Raw genomic sequence first — 8,318 nt, 5'->3', positions numbered from 1 at the left:
TACACCTTCTTTAAAATAACAAGACTATATCCTAAATTCTTACACCCCTGCCTGATTCCACAGTTCCTACCCCACACTTATGTGGCCCCCCCTCCCACCCTTCCATGACTTGTGAGATAAGAAAAGCAGACTTCTGCCTGCCTGGTCGGTCATTTCTAGCTGCTATTTAGGTTCTTCCTCAAATCCTGTTGCGTAAATGACTTATATTCCACTCATATTAATTTAAATCAAAACAATCCTTATACATTTTAATAAAAAACGTGAACTATATATGTTTGGTGTTTTTTGATTGAGCAAACTCTTTTGTGTTTTTGTGTGCGTGTCCGATACAACTGTAGTTTGTATCAACTTTTTTTTAGTTTGACCTCCGGGGTGTGTGTTTGTCCGCATGCGCGTGAATAAACATTTACTGAAAAACGTATTTATTAAAATAACTAAGACTTTATTCTGTCAAAGTTTTAAAAAATGTGTTTTGATGCATGTCACTAAATGCTGCTTAATAGTACCTAACCGGGGCTGCTCCCCCAGAGACAGTTGCTAGTCCATTTATTCTTTTAAAGACTACTGATTCCAATTTGGTGCCATATGCTTTTATCTTGTAGGCCGTAGGATAGCTCCGTTTCTACCAGCTATAGGCCATGGTACGTCTGGGCTATTATGCTTAAATTCTTTATTAATTAGCGTTGGCTATGTGCTTTATAACACTGCTGATTCAGGTCTCTTGTAGATTTTCTCTTGACCGGTCAGCGCAGTCTCTCTCTCTTGTACATAGAAAAAACAGAGAATACCTATTATTAGAATGTTATTTTTAATTTAATTTAATTTAATTTAATTAATTAGCATTTTTATCACGCGAATAAAAGAAATAATATACTCACCGGGTAAGGCCTGGATGAACCTCTTTGGCTGGCAGGAAGGGTAAGACCTCGAAGATACTTGTGCCTCTGCCCTAGGAGGAATAGGCCCCCCCCGCTCGCCGCAATACAATTTAATTGTCTCTGTCACCCCATATCTGCACGGTCATGTATGACAAACAAAACTATAAACAGAATTTACTGGCGGGGAAATTGTCAGACTTGATGTATGACCGGGTGGTACGGCCTTGATGATGCTACTCGTGCCTGTGTAAGAAAATTATCTGTAATTTGGGACGTATGTGAAAACAAAACTTTAAACAGAATTTACTGGAGGGCAAAAGTGTCAGACTCGATGTATGGCCCGCGTGGCCGGGTAGGGGGGCGCCTCGATGGCCAGGTGGCACGGCCCTGCAGAATTTACTGGCGGACAAATTGACAGACTCGATGTATGTCTCGACTTATGACCTTTACAAATTGGCGCCATACGCCGATGTGATACAAACGCTTGCGTGAGGAAAAAACACACGGTCAAAACTAGCGCCGAGCGTTTTTATTGGACGATAGACCCTGCACCTCCTCCTCTCATTCTTTGCTCCAACTTTACCATTTTATCCCACAGTCTCTCACAGTTTCTCTCAGACTCGCGCAGCAGCACGCCTCTCAGCTCTCCCGCATCGCTCTCTCCGAGGATTATCCAAAGCCGTGCGGACCTTTCCGCGCTACCGCACCAGTATGTGAATAAGTCCTTTGCTGATTCTCCGAAGCCCGGGGACCTTACCACGCTACCGCACACCGTACGCTCGCGCTCCATCAGGTAACCCACCCCCCCGCTCACTCCCGCCCGCGCACCACAAAATAATAATAATAATAACTTATTCAAATAACACACGCTCATAAGCACTCTCATCAATATCATTTTTAAAATAATACACACTCATAAGCACTCTCCTCAATATCATTTTAAAATAATAAACATTTAAAATAAGCATTTAAAATAATAAATAAATAAATCCAAATACCATTGCAGCACTAACACAACCAACCCAGGCCCCCTAAGCCACAATCATTTAAAATAATAAATAAATAATTAAATACAAATACCATTGCAGCAGTTACACAACCAACCCCCCGGGGAAGAAGACAAAAAAAAATATTTAAATAAATAATTAAATCCATATGCTATTGCGTCAGTTACACAACCAAGCTCAACCCACTACAACATAAGCTCCGCCCACTGAACTTTTGAACGTGACCTTTGACCCGACCTGTCAATTTGACAAAAGCGGTATTCCATCTCTCTCTAGTATCCAAACCAGGTGATGGCATGTCTCTGAAGACTGACCAATTTCGGTCAACGGTTAATTTTAGGGGCATTGTTGGCCTTGGTTCTCAAGTCCTCAGCCAATCAGATCACTTTAGGGGGTGGTCGTAATTCCCTTGTTCTGCCATGTGAGAGGCTCTCTCAGTTTGGTGGGTTTAGCCGAAGTTTCTATAGTTCTCTTAGGGAAAACTATACTGCCTTAAATCTGAGTGTATAACACTCGCCGTCTCATGCCTATTCAAACGAGACCAAACATGCGTGTATTTGTCCCTAACATCTATGTGTGGTGAGTTATCCTATTTCTAGTGGAAAAGGTGTCTGTGTCTGGGGACTGACAGCTGTTGTTGCTGTGGTTTGACTGTGGAACTCCGGCCACTCCAGGGGGTGAAAGGTCTTGCTTTTTCTGTATTGCTCCAGTTATTCTCAGGAGCCGGCAGGGCTTTGCCTTCCTTAAAAGGGATGGTTTGATGCGTGGAGTCCAATCTTGCCTGGGCCAGTGGATCCTTTTCTTGGAGCTCTGAGATGGACTGATGCAGGCTGATCAGAGTTGGGGCCTGCAGGACCTATAAGTTTTATGTCCTTACATCAATCTCTAGTTGTGATAGCAGTTGTTTCTGGCCACAACCGGGATTCGAACCCCGGTCTCCCGTGTGAAAGGCGGCGATCTTACCACTACACTATCCAGCAACTATATAATACAATATATAAAAAATATAATATAAATATAATATAAATATATAAAATATATAAAATATATTTTTGGCCACAACCGGGATTCGAACCCCGGTCTCCCGTGTGAAAGGCGGCGATCTTACCACTACACTATCCAGCAACTATATAATATAAGGGAGATTTACGGGAAAATACTAATACGGGAGGACGGCGGGAAAGAGAAGTAAAATACGGTAGTTTCCCGGCCAAAACGGGAGACTTGACAGCCTGAGATGGCTGTCTCTGGCCACGCCCCCTACAGTCGGTCCGGCCCCTGGCTTTTCCAGCGTGTTCGCGAAAACGACTTCATTATTTATCTGATTGATTTATCGACAGACCATCATACTTTTTAGACGTTATAATAACAACACTCTATTGATCCCCCTCTTACTGTCCATGATACACAATGACGAGACACATGTTCACTAATGACGAGAACTATTCTATTTTTCATGCCGGGTCCTTCAAATCTTACATTTACAAATCTTGTTCTTGTTCTCTGCTCGTTCCCGTAGATATATATTATTATACGGAGATTTACGGAGTCTTCAAAGACGGTCCAGCTCAAGGATCACTGTTGCTGTGGTGTAGATCAGCTGATCTGTAGTAGTCTTCTACGTACATCTTCTAGTAGACCTTCTGAGGGTACTTCACGCATTCTTGGTCGGAGGGTCCAGGTTTCCAGCTTAGCTTATTTCTTATTTCTCAGGTCAGCTGCTCTTGTATTCAGCCTACTAATATATATGGGGCTTGGTACCCAATCTCGGAATGTGGGGATGATGATATCTCCCCCCTGACCTGTCGTCCTGGCTCCCCCTTGTCGTAGCAATCGTGTTGTACCTCATCAATGTAGGGAGCCGCCCACTGGCCCAATGGCGGAATCCAATGGCGCAGCCGAAGGCTGTGAATGCGTGTTGGTCCTTCCAAGCGCTCCTGGGAATTACTTACCCTTTTTAATATACAAGATATTCTTTTAGACACACATCTGACTCCATTTTATTAATGACCTTATTTCAGTATATTGTAGTCATGACGTTTATGTTGTTCGGATTACTTCGGGACTCTCCTTTAGATTACCAACTCTAGTTTACCCCTGACGAAGGAGTCCGCCAGATTCGCCTCGGCCGACAGGGCGATCCGTGGGCTTGTTCCACAGGGTTTGTCTTAGATGCACGGAAATCGGCACCATTTAAGACAATGTCAGCCTCTGATTATTCGGGTCCCTCGACCTATATAATTTCCCAAAGGCCCAGTGTCTGCCAATTACTGAGCATGTGGGTGCCTCGGAGATTAAGCCGATGTTTACCCGAACCACACGTACATCCACCTCAGAGGCTCAGCCGGGGGCAGCCCATATCATAACATGTGTCAACCTCAGCGGCTGTGACGGCGCACCTTTTGTTGCGGTAGTTTGTACGAGGTTTTACTTTGGGCTCGTCTCAGGGACTCCGCCGATGCCGCCCATTGTCTTACCATGTGAGCGTCTCAGGGACTATGCCCGGTGCCTAGGAACATAGTGTGTACGCCCCTCAGAGGGCAGACCGGTACCTTTCATCAGCATGTGTTGACCTCAGAGGTTAAGTCGGCCCGTAACTGAGCGTGTGCGAACTCCAGAGGTGCGGTTTTGGTATCCACCTAACTTAACTTGGGCAGTCGAGTTTGGGACCCGGATAAAGGGGATTTAACCCAGAGGCTGCAAGATAGTATTTATCACTTTAGTCCTAATCAGGATAGAAGTCCAATCTGGAAAGTTTATAAAGAAGTTAGCAAATCAGACAGTCATGAAGTAATCAAGACAACATTTATTAAACATATTACAATATATAATTATTGACATGTGGCCACATACTTGTAAATACATTTGGACAAATACAATATTAAACAATCACATTCCTCAGCTGAGAGTGCACAAAGTTCTGCGGAAAGTATCTGACTACAGATGGACTTTCACGCAGTTCTCTGTGGGAGCTCTGATTACAGAGTAACTCCCCGAATCCTTCTGAGGCCCTTCCTTAAGTATCCAAACCAGGTGATGGCATGTCTCTGAAGACTGACCAATTTCGGTCAACGGTTAATTTTAGGGGCATTGTTGGCCTTGGTTCTCAAGTCCTCAGCCAATCAGATCACTTTAGGGGGTGGTCGTAATTCCCTTGTTCTGCCATGTGAGAGGCTCTCTCAGTTTGGTGGGTTTAGCCGAAGTTTCTATAGTTCTCTTAGGGAAAACTATACTGCCTTAAATCTGAGTGTATAACACTCGCCGTCTCATGCCTATTCAAACGAGACCAAACATGCGTGTATTTGTCCCTAACATCTATGTGTGGTGAGTTATCCTATTTCTAGTGGAAAAGGTGTCTGTGTCTGGGGACTGACAGCTGTTGTTGCTGTGGTTTGACTGTGGAACTCCGGCCACTCCAGGGGGTGAAAGGTCTTGCTTTTTCTGTATTGCTCCAGTTATTCTCAGGAGCCGGCAGGGCTTTGCCTTCCTTAAAAGGGATGGTTTGATGCGTGGAGTCCAATCTTGCCTGGGCCAGTGGATCCTTTTCTTGGAGCTCTGAGATGGACTGATGCAGGCTGATCAGAGTTGGGGCCTGCAGGACCTATAAGTTTTATGTCCTTACATCAATCTCTAGTTGTGATAGCAGTTGTTTCTGGCCACAACCGGGATTCGAACCCCGGTCTCCCGTGTGAAAGGCGGCGATCTTACCACTACACTATCCAGCAACTATATAATACAATATATAAAAAATATAATATAAATATAATATAAATATATAAAATATATAAAATATATTTTTGGCCACAACCGGGATTCGAACCCCGGTCTCCCGTGTGAAAGGCGGCGATCTTACCACTACACTATCCAGCAACTATATAATATAAGGGAGATTTACGGGAAAATACTAATACGGGAGGACGGCGCGAAAGAGAAGTAAAATACGGTAGTTTCCCGGCCAAAACGGGAGACTTGACAGCCTGAGATGGCTTTTCCAGCGAAAACGACTTCATTATTTATCTGATTGATTTATCGACAGACCATCATACTTTTTAGACGTTATAATCCCCCTCTTACTGTCCATGATACACAATGACGAGACACATGTTCACTAATGACGAGAACTATTCTATTTTTCATGCCGGGTCCTTCAAATCTTACATTTACAAATCTTGTTCTTGTTCTCTGCTCGTTCCCGTAGATATATATTATTATACGGAGATTTACGGAGTCTTCAAAGACGGTCCAGCTCAAGGATCACTGTTGCTGTGGTGTAGATCAGCTGATCTGTAGTAGTCTTCTACGTACATCTTCTAGTAGACCTTCTGAGGGTACTTCACGCATTCTTGGTCGGAGGGTCCAGGTTTCCAGCTTAGCTTATTTCTTATTTCTCAGGTCAGCTGCTCTTGTATTCAGCCTACTAATATATATGGGGCTTGGTACCCAATCTCGGAATGTGGGGATGATGATATCTCCCCCCTGACCTGTCGTCCTGGCTCCCCCTTGTCGTAGCAATCGTGTTGTACCTCATCAATCTCTAGTTGTGATAGCAGTTGTTTCTGGCCACAACCGGGATTCGAACCCCGGTCTCCCGTGTGAAAGGCGGCGATCTTACCACTACACTATCCAGCAACTATATAATACAATATATAAAAAATATAATATAAATATAATATAAATATATAAAATATATAAAATATATTTTTGGCCACAACCGGGATTCGAACCCCGGTCTCCCGTGTGAAAGGCGGCGATCTTACCACTACACTATCCAGCAACTATATAATACAATATATAAAAAATATAATATAAATATATAAAATATATAAAATATATTTCTGGCCACAACCGGGATTCGAACCCCGGTCTCCCGTGTGAAAGGCGAATTACTTACCCTTTTTAATATACAAGATATTCTTTTAGACACACATCTGACTCCATTTTATTAATGACCTTATTTCAGTATATTGTAGTCATGACGTTTATGTTGTTCGGATTACTTCGGGACTCTCCTTTAGATTACCAACTCTAGTTTACCCCTGACGAAGGAGTCCGCCAGATTCGCCTCGGCCGACAGGGCGATCCGTGGGCTTGTTCCACAGGGTTTGTCTTAGATGCACGGAAATCGGCACCATTTAAGACAATGTCAGCCTCTGATTATTCGGGTCCCTCGACCTATATAATTTCCCAAAGGCCCAGTGTCTGCCAATTACTGAGCATGTGGGTGCCTCGGAGATTAAGCCGATGTTTACCCGAACCACACGTACATCCACCTCAGAGGCTCAGCCGGGGGCAGCCCATATCATAACATGTGTCAACCTCAGCGGCTGTGACGGCGCACCTTTTGTTGCGGTAGTTTGTACGAGGTTTTACTTTGGGCTCGTCTCAGGGACTCCGCCGATGCCGCCCATTGTCTTACCATGTGAGCGTCTCAGGGACTATGCCCGGTGCCTAGGAACATAGTGTGTACGCCCCTCAGAGGGCAGACCGGTACCTTTCATCAGCATGTGTTGACCTCAGAGGTTAAGTCGGCCCGTAACTGAGCGTGTGCGAACTCCAGAGGTGCGGTTTTGGTATCCACCTAACTTAACTTGGGCAGTCGAGTTTGGGACCCGGATAAAGGGGATTTAACCCAGAGGCTGCAAGATAGTATTTATCACTTTAGTCCTAATCAGGATAGAAGTCCAATCTGGAAAGTTTATAAAGAAGTTAGCAAATCAGACAGTCATGAAGTAATCAAGACAACATTTATTAAACATATTACAATATATAATTATTGACATGTGGCCACATACTTGTAAATACATTTGGACAAATACAATATTAAACAATCACATTCCTCAGCTGAGAGTGCACAAAGTTCTGCGGAAAGTATCTGACTACAGATGGACTTTCACGCAGTTCTCTGTGGGAGCTCTGATTACAGAGTAACTCCCCGAATCCTTCTGAGGCCCTTCCTTAAGTATCCAAACCAGGTGATGGCATGTCTCTGAAGACTGACCAATTTCGGTCAACGGTTAATTTTAGGGGCATTGTTGGCCTTGGTTCTCAAGTCCTCAGCCAATCAGATCACTTTAGGGGGTGGTCGTAATTCCCTTGTTCTGCCATGTGAGAGGCTCTCTCAGTTTGGTGGGTTTAGCCGAAGTTTCTATAGTTCTCTTAGGGAAAACTATACTGCCTTAAATCTGAGTGTATAACACTCGCCGTCTCATGCCTATTCAAACGAGACCAAACATGCGTGTATTTGTCCCTAACATCTATGTGTGGTGAGTTATCCTATTTCTAGTGGAAAAGGTGTCTGTGTCTGGGGACTGACAGCTGTTGTTGCTGTGGTTTGACTGTGGAACTCCGGCCACTCCAGGGGGTGAAAGGTCTTGCTTTTTCTGTATTGCTCCAGTTATTCTCAGGAGCCGGCAGGGCTTTGCCTTCCTTAAAA

The 8,318-nt window shown here is 44.1% G+C and overlaps 1 long non-coding RNA gene across 1 annotated transcript; it reads right to left on the bottom strand.

Moving 5' to 3' along the window:
• Positions 1–498: 498 nt before the first annotated feature.
• Positions 499–1,987, bottom strand: LOC125728361 (uncharacterized). The gene is made up of 3 exons (XR_007389044.1): positions 1,959–1,987; positions 879–1,012; positions 499–761 (listed from the first exon to the last, which is right to left on the bottom strand). It is a non-coding gene; the product is annotated as an uncharacterized LOC125728361 (long non-coding RNA).
• Between the last annotated feature and the right edge of the window lie 6,331 nt (positions 1,988–8,318).

Source organism: Brienomyrus brachyistius, unplaced genomic scaffold (assembly GCF_023856365.1).
Source record: "Brienomyrus brachyistius isolate T26 unplaced genomic scaffold, BBRACH_0.4 scaffold259, whole genome shotgun sequence".
NCBI lineage: Eukaryota > Metazoa > Chordata > Actinopteri > Osteoglossiformes > Mormyridae > Brienomyrus > Brienomyrus brachyistius.
The sequence above is the reverse complement of the archived record's forward strand: the minus strand, read 5'-3'. Positions and strand labels throughout refer to the sequence as shown.